Source organism: Sinohyriopsis cumingii, unplaced genomic scaffold (assembly GCF_028554795.1).
Source record: "Sinohyriopsis cumingii isolate HCF-2022 unplaced genomic scaffold, ASM2855479v2 utg001710l, whole genome shotgun sequence".
NCBI lineage: Eukaryota > Metazoa > Mollusca > Bivalvia > Unionida > Unionidae > Sinohyriopsis > Sinohyriopsis cumingii.
Genome location: NW_028316037.1, coordinates 271,006 through 285,207, shown reverse-complemented (window position 1 = coordinate 285,207; position 14,202 = coordinate 271,006).

The following is a 14,202-nucleotide window of genomic DNA, read 5'->3' as shown; positions in this document are numbered from 1 at the left end:
ACGGGCTAGTAATTTCGGGATCATGAGGTTTTGACAGATCGAACGGATCCATTCTATTCTACGTATCTCTCTCATGAATCCACCAGGATCGTCCAACTAGTTGAGCTGGCTTTCCAGACTGTCCAGCCTCTCTATCTGTCTTTGGGTATCTTACTGAAATATCAGTCCGTCTAGTAAAGCCATCGGCTTCATCATTTTACAATAATGGAGATGTCAGTGATATATTTGTCAGTACTAACATGTTACGGCTATTTACAGTTACAATTAAGGGGATCTTAGTGACAGATAAGTTCGCCTCGCCCAACGTTATTTTACTCAAACATATTTTGAAGTTAGTGATTCATCCGCCAGTGCAACCGTGTTTGGTACTGGCAACCACAAGGCAGCATTCTGAACGGCTGGTAACCGTGCCGACCATGTTCCCGGCAATTCAGCTGTACATACCGGCATGACAAAATTGTTTGCCGCAGCCTGATTTTCCGATATTCACTGATTAACAATAGAGTATTGGCCGTGAATTATATAGAGAATATGACAGGGAATGGTTTATCCCAAAGAGTAAGCAGACCATGAACAGGACACTTCCCACAGTGAGTATGAAGACATTTTCGAGCAAACAGCCCTGCACTGATCCGACCGTGGAGAGGAGTTTAGTTTCAATGCTACCCTTTGCTTTCGAATGACCTCAAGCCCATACCACCACGCACGATTATAGTGTTAAAGCTTTGGTCGGAATCAACGATGAAGAGGTCTGCATCCTTACGGCTGCTTTTCCAGTCAAAAAATATCATTGATAGAGATCAGTGATAAGAAGTCTGGACGTATCTCTGATTCGGGAAATGTTTATCCTTTTTTTCTGAGAGCCAAGGACGAACGACGTTTTCCTCCCGATGGTACAAGACACATTCCGTCACTTATGATACTGAGCTCCAAGCGTTAGATAAAGGTGTATATCCGGTTATCATGTCTATCCCACATTTTTATAAATGGATAAAAATGTGCTTTTCGCCACATCGAAGTAATTTCGGACTATATTGTCACCTCGTCTTTGATGTTAGATTTAGCTTTGTCATCGATTTTCCCACTAGCGGAAAAAGTAAAACTACGGCCAACCAATATGCTTGGTAGTCGACTGCACGAATGGATCTGGTCTTTAACAAAGCTTAGAATTTAATAGCGAATGCTTTGACTGCCTCTGCTTATCTTGATTTATTAATTCATTAAGCGTGTTGGCGCGCCAAGTCGCCAAAGCCGCGTCACCTTCTACGTTAAGGATCCCTCGATTTGACTCGCTATTGCTATTTGGCGGTAAATTCGAAGACGTTTAGAGACAGGCAGCGCAAGAGCTACCCGTTCAACTTGTCACTCCACCTGTAGCCTCATTTTGAAAACCAGCCGTCACTGCCACACAGGAGGGACGATAGGCAAGCCAAGCAAAAGAGATGTGCCAATTGCATTTCAGATCTTAACCTTATGCCGGCAGATAACAGCCGAACCTGTCTAGGGGGCACCATTACAGGAGAGGAAAGAAACAAAGTTTCTCCATCGCTAAGCCTACTGTCTCATGCTGCTAACTTACCACCCCCGCTGATCGCAGAAATGATCCACACTCAATATATATCTATTTATCGTTCTGTCTATCTATCTTTATTTTTGTATGCACAATAATTATTTAAAGATCACACATGCAATTAAGTGATCGTTTCAAGTCAATATTAAATAAAGACAACAAATAGTCACTTGGTACATAGTTGTTGGCTTGGAATGAGGCTTCCCGTAACCAAACACGTCAGAGTTAGATACGCTTTTGATGCCACAAGTTGTTACATTTATTAAAGTTTGGCCGTTGAAAATAGCATGAATTCACATTGTATACCGTTTCCGACATAAAAGTTTGACACACAAAAATACAATAATTTTATCTAGGATATATCAATCTGAACACAAAATACATACTCACTTTTTTATTTTCCTTTTCCTCTCATGTTCCTTTCTCAATTGGTGATTTATAATATGATGACGAAAATCGATTACTTTTTTTTTTAAAATTATTAAGAATAGCTAGCGGATACTGTTTAAATCCAAATGATTATTTGAAATCAGTCCTAAATAACACACAAAAGATTAAGTCAAGTTTCTAGGTTAAGGTTGTACAAATTGGTTATTTAATTTTCTATGAATTGTCCCTGTTCTTTTTACTTGTTTATTGTTTGTTTGTTGTTTAAATGTGTGTTTGTTTTCACACACACACACACACACACACACACACATATATATATATATATATATATATATATATATATATATATATATATATATATATATATATATATATATATATATATATATATATATATAACTTTGAAAAGTCCAAATGTTTTTCTGCATGAAATTGTCAAATGTATATTGTTTAAACAATCGATCATTTGTTTGTGTATGTGTGCATGATAAATATTGCACTTGGTTTACGTTTATCTTACAATAGGCCTAAAATTGCATGTAATATGCCGAATTTTAACAGGAATTTTCAAATGGTTTCTGCCAGATGTCCTTTGCAGCATTTAACGTTGCTTCTCTGAACATTAAAATGTCAAAAAATTATAATGTGTTCTTTCTTTAATTCAAATTTCTCAACAATATAATATCATTGGAATAGTTGTTTAATGAAGATAATTTTCAGGTATATGAATAGAATTCATAGATAAGTTAAAATTCGTTGTTTGCAAAAAGATTAAAACAATTTTTAATGGCCATTTTATACAATACATTTCTCAGAATCAAGGACATTACAAATGTAGACATGCATACTCGATACTTATATTGATGTTCTATCAAAACAACGATAAAACTTTAACTCTACCTTTACTTTTAAAAATTTCCACTTTTGTTTTATTCACTGTTCACTAATCAAACCTCGTTATCATCCAGCTACAGTCCCAGCCAACAATTACAGTAGCATTGTGTGGTAATTTGAGAAGTCGTAACTAATGCACAACATGTAAATTCAGTTTGATTCCGTTTCATTCTCTGTTCTTGGGAAATCTTGTGCATTGTCCATCGACGCAAATATTCATTAACTAAAAGACATTACCTGTCACATCATCACATTAAAGCACATAAGTAATTGTAGCAAACTACCTTGCTCCGAGACACGCTACCTCAGTCATGGCATGATTCAAACATCGACCATTCTGATAGATTATGAGACATGCAGGCAGAACAATGATCCTACGCGGCTCCAACGCAGATTTCGATTAAACCGAAGTCATACTTTGTCATCATTACAACAGATACAGTTTGCAATTTGTGTACATTGGTTAAATGTTACTATAACAAAATGTTTATAACATATATCTAGAATCAAGTTGAGATAGTTTCAGGTATGTGTCGTCAAAACAATGCTTCGTACACAATAGTGTTTAACATTGACAATACTCTGTGCTAGTCTATTCTCTCCCTACTTCCTGCCATATCTAAGATGCATTGTTTGCTTTAAAACAAGTTGTCTCCTGTATGTAATGGTTTTAGTGGCAGGTCAAACGTGACATGGTGAATGCATTGGATTGAGGGACATTGTATTATCTTATGTTTTGGTTTACTTGGTGAACGTTAGAATCAGCGACAAAGCAAACTGAGATCCACGAAGAGAGCAAGGAAAGCTCTCATGCAACAGGAACAACAACAGCATAAAAATATACAGTACAAATGAAACAACAACAACAACAACAACAACAACCAAAACAGCCAAATTAAGAACAAGAGGAGGCGCAAACTTCAAAATAGCAAAGAAACAGAACGGACAGAAACAAACACAACAACAACAACAAGAGCAAGAGAATGAGAAACAAGAACGACGGAAACAAAAACGACAATTACAACCACACCAGAAAGAAAAAGAGGAGCGACAAAAAGAACAACTACAAAAGCAGCAGCAAAATAAGCAGCAACAAAAACAACATCAACAAGAGCATCAAGAGAAACAAGAAAATGAGAGACAAAACAGCAAAAAACAAATAAAGGAAATCAAATCCCCAAAACACCAACAAGGAGAACAACAAGAATTGGACCAACATCATCATCAACAACAAGAACAAAAGAAAGTAACAGGAATACAGAAACAAAAAGACATTAGCCAAGAAAACAAAGAGAAGAATCCAAGAAACAAACATAGCTGACCACAAAGAAGGGAAACACACTACAAAAAATATTACAAATACAACCACAACTATAACCAGCACAATATACATACGATCAAAGCAAAGAGTATCTAGAAGATTTTGAAGACGATGAAAGATACAAAGAATACATGATGGAAGATCACATAGAACTATAGTCATCAATTTCAATAGAGGATGCAAATAGAGAGAGATAGGCAGATAAGAGCAGCAAAAATGCAAGAAAGAAGACAAGAAGCAGAGATGAATGAAACTTACCTATTGTTCGACGATGAGTGCTTGAAATAGATGTTTTTAAATATATTTAAAAAATACTAAAAATTTTAAAAATTCTCAATCTCTCCCTCAGCAGCAGGGAGGGCGAACAGATCAATGGTCGAAAAACGTCAAAATGTCGATAATAACCCATTCTACAAATGATCGAAAAATAAAAAGCGTCGACAAAATTTTAAAAAGCGTCGACACTTTTACTGAGAAAATCTCTCCGGAATTTTTCTAATTAATATTACTCCATTGTCGTTGGTGATTTTTTTTAGTTTATTATGCACGTTGTTTACGCAATTACGTCTTAATTCAGGTCGCGCCCTCCCTGCTGCTGTTAGATTATCCAAATATTTTATCGAGACCAACACGATTTCGGGATCTAGGATCATATAAATTTATTGTTATAAATCCATGCGGAGTAGCTTGCGCTCGTGAAACGAAGTTTCTGAATTTAATTATATCCATGTCACCGCTGCACCAAGTTTGATGAAGATTTCTCATCGTGTGTGTGTCTACGCCATTAAACACAATTAAAACATTACAGTTGTCCCTGATTACTTTCGGAATCTGTACGTATCGCTGAGTAACATATATCACATCAGTGTTTTTATGTCTTCCTCGAGAAAATATTCTAGCTGGATTTGATTGTTTGTCCAGCATCACATCATCGTATGCAACTAAATTATTAATAAATCCATCTAGATCATCTACATATGGTGCTTCATCAATATCGGTTATAAATTTAATGACATCGTCATCCAGTAGTCGCGCGTTTTCATTAAAATCTTTAAGCACATCGCAGCATCTCTGATCATCTACCAAATGCAACCTATCCCATTTTAGCCATCTCATTATAAGATTAAGTAATAACTGTGTCTAACCCGATCCAGATGGTCCTATTATTATCATCCTAATCGAGTTCGGTAACGCAGGATGGTGTTTAACTGGCTCTTGTTTTCGAGTCGTTGAGAAATCAATTATATCCATATTATATAAACATATGAATCTATATTGTTTACGGTGTAGAACCAAAACACCAACTAATGATCTATCCACGGTTACAACAAAAAATGCGAGAGTAGCATATGGTGGAAGATGTGCAGTATGTAACAGAATTTTTTAAAATCTTTTACCTATAAAAGATGGTGGTGATATTGCTAAATTAATGTCAAAGTACCCAGGAACTCTCTGGGCTAAATACACAGGAGAAAAACATCTACCAGGATATAATTATTGTGGTCCTGGTACTCAACTTGATATCAGACTTGATAATCAGGATCAACCAAAACCAGGTGAGTATCCAATAAACGCTATTGATAAAGCGTGTCATGTTCATGATGTAGCGATTAAAAGTGAAAATCTGCAAGACGGACATATTGCAGATGTGAAATTAATTCATGCGTTCAATTCTAAAAAAAAATAAAAATATAAGAGAATCACTAGATAATTGGTTAGTAAGATCCGCGATGAAAGGTAAATTAGCGCTAGGTGCTGATAATTAATTATAAATGGAAACGATTTATAATTCCCCAACAGAATACTGGAAAGGTAACGCAGCAATTAGTAAACTCGCTGATGCAGCAAAAGTCACACTTGTTACTGCTAAAAATGGTCATCCAAACAGGCAATATGGCAAATTTACCTACCACCGCCGAAACAAATTCAGTACGCGTATTTCGATGTTAGTGTTCCTAATGAAGTTCATCAAGCTGAAATTCTGTTTTATCACATGATACTGTAAGCAGAAAAACGTACAAATACGCGCTAACCGTTGTTGATGTTGCAAGTAGATATAAAGAAGCAGAACCATTATTGACAAAGACAGCTGCTGAAGTAGCTTCTGCGTTTAAACGAATTTATCAACCTGGACCCTTGCAATGGCCACAGTTGCTACAGGTTGATCCTGGCAAAGAATATTTGGTCCAGTATCATCGTTGATGAAGCGATATAATGTCAAAATACGACGAGGACACACTGGAATTCATCGTGATCAGGCAATTGTTGAACGATTTAATCGAACACTTGCTGAGCGGTTATTTGGATATCAATACGCAAAGGAATTTATTCAAGACAAGAGATCTCGTGAATGGGTTGCAAGATTACCAAGTGTGATAGCCGCGTTAAATAATGAAGTAACTCGAACGACCAACATGAAACCTATTAATGCAATTACAAAAAATTATATACCAATGCAACGACGTGATTTTTCAGCGCAGCCAGTATTAGGTAATGCTACTGTAAGGTATTTATATGAACCCATTGAACTCGAAGGTGGTAAAAAAAGAGCGACTGACCCTATTTGGAGTGTTACCGCACATAAGATATCTAACATAACAAGATCCTCAGGTAGACCTGGAATCTACAGACTAGATTCAGCTGCTCCTCTACGTGGATTTACACGTGAACAATTACAAGTAATTCCTGAGGATACGCAATTACCACCTAGATCACTTAACTAGCACCCCTACGTCGATTACACTCAAGACAGGTCAACATTACATTTTCTCGTGTATGACCGCGACTGTTATCTTTTCTATCTACGGTAAATTGTCTTGGATTATTATTTGAATATCTCCATAACATCACACAATTACAGCTTGTACAATGATTATTCTGATGTTGTTTCAACGTGCTGATACATTCAACGTCGAGATCAAATTCTCGATTATTTTTTTATCGCTTTGTTTATAACCAGCTATTTTTTTTCTTATTATATCATTGTCAATATCATCACTAATCACTGACTCGTCCAAGACAATTCTCTGCAACTGAGATATTATTCTAACTCGAGATACTGCAAGATAAACTAAGTTTGACCACTCGATGCGATCATCAACGATCCAAACAACTGTATCAGTAATAGTTAATCCTTGAGATGAGTGAATTGTCATTGCATATCCTAGTGTCCACGGAGATTAGTTCAACGATAATGCATCTTCAACAACATCAACATCAACAGTGATAATATCATTTAATACTAAATTCTGTTTCTCGGTCTGTCCTGGTATATCAACTTCAACAATCTGCCGCCGTGTATCAGCTTGTCGATAACATAACGGAACTGGTAATGTTGGAAATTTTTCTTTATGTAACTGAAACAATTCCCGTTGAAGTGTATCACGAACTATTTTTCTACTTGCAACTATCAGACCATTCGGTTTCCACTCTGCAGAAAGCTGTTCATAGAGGTTTCTGAAATTATCCCACGCATTACTTCAAATTGAATTTTATTCGGCTGTAGTCTGATTAATTGTTTAAATTCTCTTAATCCTGCATCAAGCGCTCTATGATCATCAGTTATTTCTTCATAGTAATCAACGAAATATTTCAACCAATCATGTGGAGATGGTCCAACAAACGGTGGTGGTTGACCATGATCGCCGGACATTATCACAGCAGTATTTCTTGTTAACAACCAATCTAGAAATGTTTATAATGTTTCTAACGGCACCGTCTATATTTCATCCCAAATGATGATCCTTGGAATGTATTTCTCGCCCACCCTTAAAGATGTCCATGCATCGACGCTGTATCTAAAAAAGCTATGATAGGTACATGATTGTACTCCTCGTTGTCCCATCTCTCGCGCGAGTCTGTGTGTGGGTGTTAGGACGATCATATCTGAGTTCTGAACATCCAGGTCCATTTAGATAAACTGTTTTATTTCTAATTATTGGATCGTACACCGATGGTACAGATGATGATTGTAGTGTTTGATGTTTTTTCAATAAATATCTTTAACCGCAACATCAGCTGATTCAGAATAATCGAGTATATTTTCTCTTTTTATTCTCCACGAACCCCATGATGCACAAGTGTCTATATTTAATTTTTCTAACAGTCCTGAATATTTTTATTGATATAAAATGAATCTGTAGCGACACTGACAGCGAGTGTAGAAACTCTATTTATTATCGATAATAGATTTATCGAAACGTACGCGAGCATTGAAGATTTTAAATGAGTATACTGCGTTGACTCACCGTCCATATAACTTACAATTGTACCTAATTTAGTTCCATTTGACAAGAAAGCAATTTCTCGACTTATAAACATATTTTTGTTCGTTGTATCAGCGATTATAAAATCTAACTCGGCATCATCCATAGTCAATCTAGTACAATGTCGTCTGTGATCATATGCTCCTCCTTGGGTGAACATGCCGATTATTTTTCTACCGAGATCTTTTGTAATTTTATTCTCCTAATCGGTTATATCAGAATTTTCATTATCAGAATATTTCTTTTGTTGTGGTAACCAAACTTCGGTTTGTTTCCGGTATGATATAATTGCTTCACTTACAATCAATAGTGTTAACAGCACACAATCACGCGTATACCGTAATAATACTATTGGTACCCACATTTATTCTAAAAAATGTTTTCCAAACTAGGTATAACAAATCGCATGGAGATTTTTAGACATTTCAAATAACTCGATACAAGCAAATCCAGTTAAGTCAAAAATTCGACAATTGTCCATTTATCGATACTCGTGTCATCTCGTGCGTCGGATGACGGAATCGCTCAAAGTACACAGAACAATCCCCGTATCCAAGAAAACTTCCAGGATAACACGCAACCATATCAACTGAAATAACACCTTTATGATCGTATTTAGTATTCCACAATCTACCGTGTCCGTATTCGACACAACTCAGTATTATATCATCAAGAAAATCAGACCGAGTTGGCTTCCACGAATTTTTCTTTCTAGCAAAACGACGGAACAGTAAATCATTTGCTCAGTAGTTCGTCAGTGTCATCAATATATTGCAGTGCAAGATTTTTCATTTTCTCGTGGAGAAGATCTGTACGATAAATAACACCATTTGGTCGTACAAACTGATCGAACTTAATTTTTTCTTCGGTACAAATACTTCCATCTGATCTAATAATCAGCAGCAGGGAGGGCGAACAGACCCATTTCTTTTCACCGAATAAAGGCTCTTACGGAAGAATTCTTTCTAGAAGGCTAAATTTATCATATGAAAAGCTTCTACGGGACGTTATTTTAGATCCGGCCATGTTTATGACCATCGTAGCGGTCCGCCACTCCCTGCTGCTCCTAATGGGAAAATTAATTCAAAATATCTGGTCGAGACCGATCCGTAAATTTTTTATGATGATCAATTGAAATTGTGCTAGATTATCTCGAGAACGCCAAGAAGCAATAAAGAAATATCTTCCCGTGAGAGAATCTGTCAAGCGAAAAATACGTGCAGTTGAGGATGCAAAACAAGGATTTGATGAGTCAGCTGAGTTGTTATTTAAACCAATAACTACAACCATAGAAAACATTCTACTAGGAAATGTTGAAGATCCTGATGTGAGAAAGCGAGGTATCCTTCCAGTGTTAAAACAAATTGAAGAACAAACTCGACCTCAACCTGTACCTGCACCTGTAGTTCAAATTTTACCTCCACGACGACTTCGAGGCCGACCCGCAGGTAAAGGTAAACCTCAACCTAAATTTAAACCTCAATCTCAAGCTCAAGATGAATATGAAGATGAAGATGAAGTTCAACTTGAACCTACACAATATGTTTCTTTTGAAGAAAAATTTGATGAAAATAAATTAGATTCAATTAAAAATCTTCCATTTCAAAATCGCCAAGATATAATTGAATTTGGTGTATTTGCACACTCAAGTTTTCCATATAGAAAAAATTATTTAAAACCAAAATATCTTGCAAAGGTTAAAGATCGTGGTACCTGGGCTGATTTGCTATATACATTTAAACAAAATCAACCCCGGTTAAATCAAAGATGATATTTATACATTTTTAATGAAGGAATAGAATTAAAAATGAAATGGATCAAAAAAGAAAAAGAAGAAAAAATAAAAAAGGTAGATTGAAAGGTGATCAAGAAGAAGAATCTTTATATCAACCTTCTTCATTACCAGAGCAACCTTATTCTCCAATACCAAAAGAAAGAAAATCACCTTATTTGTATTTTACCGACGATGCTCTTGATACTTTTGAAAATCGAGAAGAATTGATTAGAATTGCTGCATATGATAACAGATATATATATATATATATATATATATATATATATATATATATATATATATATATATATATATATATATATATATATATATATATATATATATATATATATATATATATATATATATATATATATATATATATATATATATAACCAGACAAAAAATAAAATATGATAATTGGATTCCTGATTTGTATTTTACTTCTAAAATGTTACGTGTTACTTATAGTGATCCGGAGTACATACAATTTAAAAGAAAATGTGGAAAAAATAAGAGCAGAACAACTTCTTCGACAACAACCTCGTGAAGAAGAACCTCAGGATGTACCAGAGGAGAAAGAACCTTATAATTTACTAAGAGATCTTGGTGCTACCGGTAGTGGTTTTGGAAATAATTCTATCTGCTCAAATAGCGTTGTTGATGACGTGTCTCGGCTAGAGGTTCTTATGGGAGGAAAACGAGCTGGAAATAATTGACCGGAAATAATTAACGAGGCAACTGATATTTGCAGGAGATTATTTCAAGGTGGCATTATGGATGTTCATATTTATAGAAATCTCATCGATGAAATCATCGATGACTACAGCGACTAGTTGTTAAATTAACAATTAATTAAATAAAATGATAGTTCACAAACATCATCGTAAACTAGTATCTGTTCGAGTAGTAAATGCTCGGTTACCCATGTATAAGGTCACCTACGGAGATGGACTCGGCAATGTCCTTAGTGAATTTGTTACGCGAATAGCTCCTAAATCTGGACCTATTGCTAAGCAATTATCAATGAAAGCGATGAATTTTGTTCGTGATAAAACAATCTCTGCTGCTGATGCTATTGCCAGTAAATCCTTTAGCGCCGTCAAGGATAGAATATTAAATTTGATACGCAGACAAAAATAACCGATCAAATTGCCAAGCACGTCAGTGATGCCTAGTGACGTTAGTAAGATAATAAATGATGCAGCAAATAAAAAATTAACGTCGTTGATAAATCAAGGAACCGATCAAATAAATACGAGCATGATATCGGGAAATGGTCTTCGTTTTAGAAGATAATCTGTATAATAAAATGTTCAAACATGCAATGAGGCCTTTGACATGGATGAACAAATAAGCAGAGACGATTCTATTAGTGATTATCAGCATTATTCATATGACGCAAAATTACCAAATCAAAGTGGTCGAATTGAACTTCAGGTTCATGATACAACTAGATATTTTCTACCATGTGAGGCGTTTATTGAGGTTGTTGGTGAAATTATAAAAACTGACAATACCGAATACGGAGAAAATGATAAAGTTGGTTTCGTCAATGATGATATTATGGCATTGTTCAAAAGCGCCGTATACATGATCGATGTAAAAGAAATTGAGTCGATTCACGATAACGTCGATGTTGCTGCGACGATTATAGGCTTAGCAAGGTACTCAGATGATTATACCAGATCAGGTGGGCCAAGTATGCTGTTTACCAAAGATAATTTTGATAGTGCTGATCATGAACAGTTTCTTAAAGTACAATTAGATCAAACTGCTGGGGCTGCTCAAGTATCAGGAACGATAGCTCAGCCAGGTGCTGCGTTTTCAACACCGCAAAAGTTATAATAATGAATTTAATCTAGGATTTGCCACATGTAGAGCTATGTTAAAAGATAATCGCAAAAAATTCTCGTGTGCAATTCCATTATCTCACATTTTTGGATTTTGTAGAAATTTTGAAAAGGTAATTTTTGGATCCAAACTTCCAATTGTTCTTCATCGAAAGGGCGATAGCAACGATGCTATCTGGAGAAAAGATATTATTGGTATTACGGATGGTAAAGTAGTATTATGCAAACTTACCCTGTGGATGCCAGCAATGACCCCATCATTATACGAATAAAGTAATCTACTTGCTTTTATGGATCAAGGCGGTAAATCAGTAATTTCGTGGTTGACAATAATTACAGATAGTATTGAATCCACTTCAAGTATTGATTTTACTTGGCATATATCATCGCAGCAAGGTGTTTCTGCACCAAGACACATTTTTATTGCTCTTCGAAGAGGTGATAGAACAAAAGCAGATAATCATCAAGGACATAGTCATATGGCATTTGATAATTATGGAGCCAAGGAAGTATCGTTACGAATAAATTGACATCAAGAGCCATCCGAGAACATATCAATAGATTTTGTTAATAATTCAGTAGCCCGTGGATATCATCGGTTGTTAAGTTTAATGGGACGAGATCAAAATATTGACACTGGTTTACAAATATCACAGTTAGATTTTACAAATTTATATCTGATCTATTATTTTTCGCTGGAACATCTTGATTTACCAAAAAAATCCGTCGTTCATATACATTTCAAAGCCAAAATAAATAATCCCGGTGGAGCTGTTTTTAGAGCATTTGCTGTCATGCTTAGCGATAAAACCATGCTTCTTCTTGATACCAATATTAGAAACTAATTTTATCTTCTGAAAAAAGACGATATGATGTGGATTCGTAATTATAGGTATGCCATCAATGGAGGTCAAATAACTGGAAGTAGTAGGTTGGAACTAACTGATGTTATTAATTATTTTAAAATTATTGATGATGAACATAAAAAACAACTACAGTTATTACGGAGGTATTTTCAGAAGTGTATTTTTAATGTATCAAGTTCATGTAGTGAGATTATTAAACGTGTAGAAGTATTCAATCAGCTGGTATCCAACATGGAATATAATCACACATCAATAATTCAGCTGATAATTGATAATAAAACGGACAATAAACAACAATTTTTAACCGCATACGAGCTGACTGAGGCGACATTGCCAAATTTTAAATTTCCCGAATATAACGCGGACGAATTAAGAAAATCTGTTACTGACACCATTGATGAATTATTTTCTCAATTACTAGCCACTTGGAGAAAATCACTACCACAGCATGCAGCTATACTTAGACATAATAATGATCCATCTGGACTCGGCCGGCATATTTCACCAAATATCGTAAATATAACAGAAGTCGTCGCGGTTAATCTTAATTGTGATATCGTCGAAAACAGCTATAGCTCCAACGCGACAGTGTCAAATCAAGTTCAACAAGGATTTGTTCTTTATTCATTTTTGCAAAAGAACAACCCGGGTACTTACTCATACAAGAACCAATTAATCCGATTTATCTGCGGTGTCATAATAGTTTGTTATCGAGAATTAATTTCAGATTAACTGATCAGTCTGGAAATTTACTTGATTTACGTGGCGACACGTTAAGTATCAATTTATTAGAAAAATCTTGAATCTCTCTACGCAAAAAAATTCCTTTTTTAATTTTCATATTTTTTTCTTCATCATTTACTATTTTTCTTAACTTCTTACGCGAGTGTTAATTATTCTTTTGCATCGTATTCGTCAGACAATTCTGATCTGATTTTCTCGACCGCCTTTGATAACGAAGCAAAATCTTTTATTTGTGACTCATCAACGGATGCCAGTGACTGATACATCGCTGACTGAATTTTCTTTATATACTTGTATTCGCCTGGTAGAACGTATCTACCTTCGTGTTTGTTTTGCGCTAACGTCTCAAAGTCAGCGATGATATTTTCAAAATCCAACTCGTCTGATAATTTTATTTTTTTGTTTTTCAATTTCTCGATAGCGTCAATTACATTATTGATATTTTCTTCATTCATTATTCTGAATATTGTATTTCTAACATAAAAAATGTAATTTTAATAACTAAATTGCTAAAATAACACAATT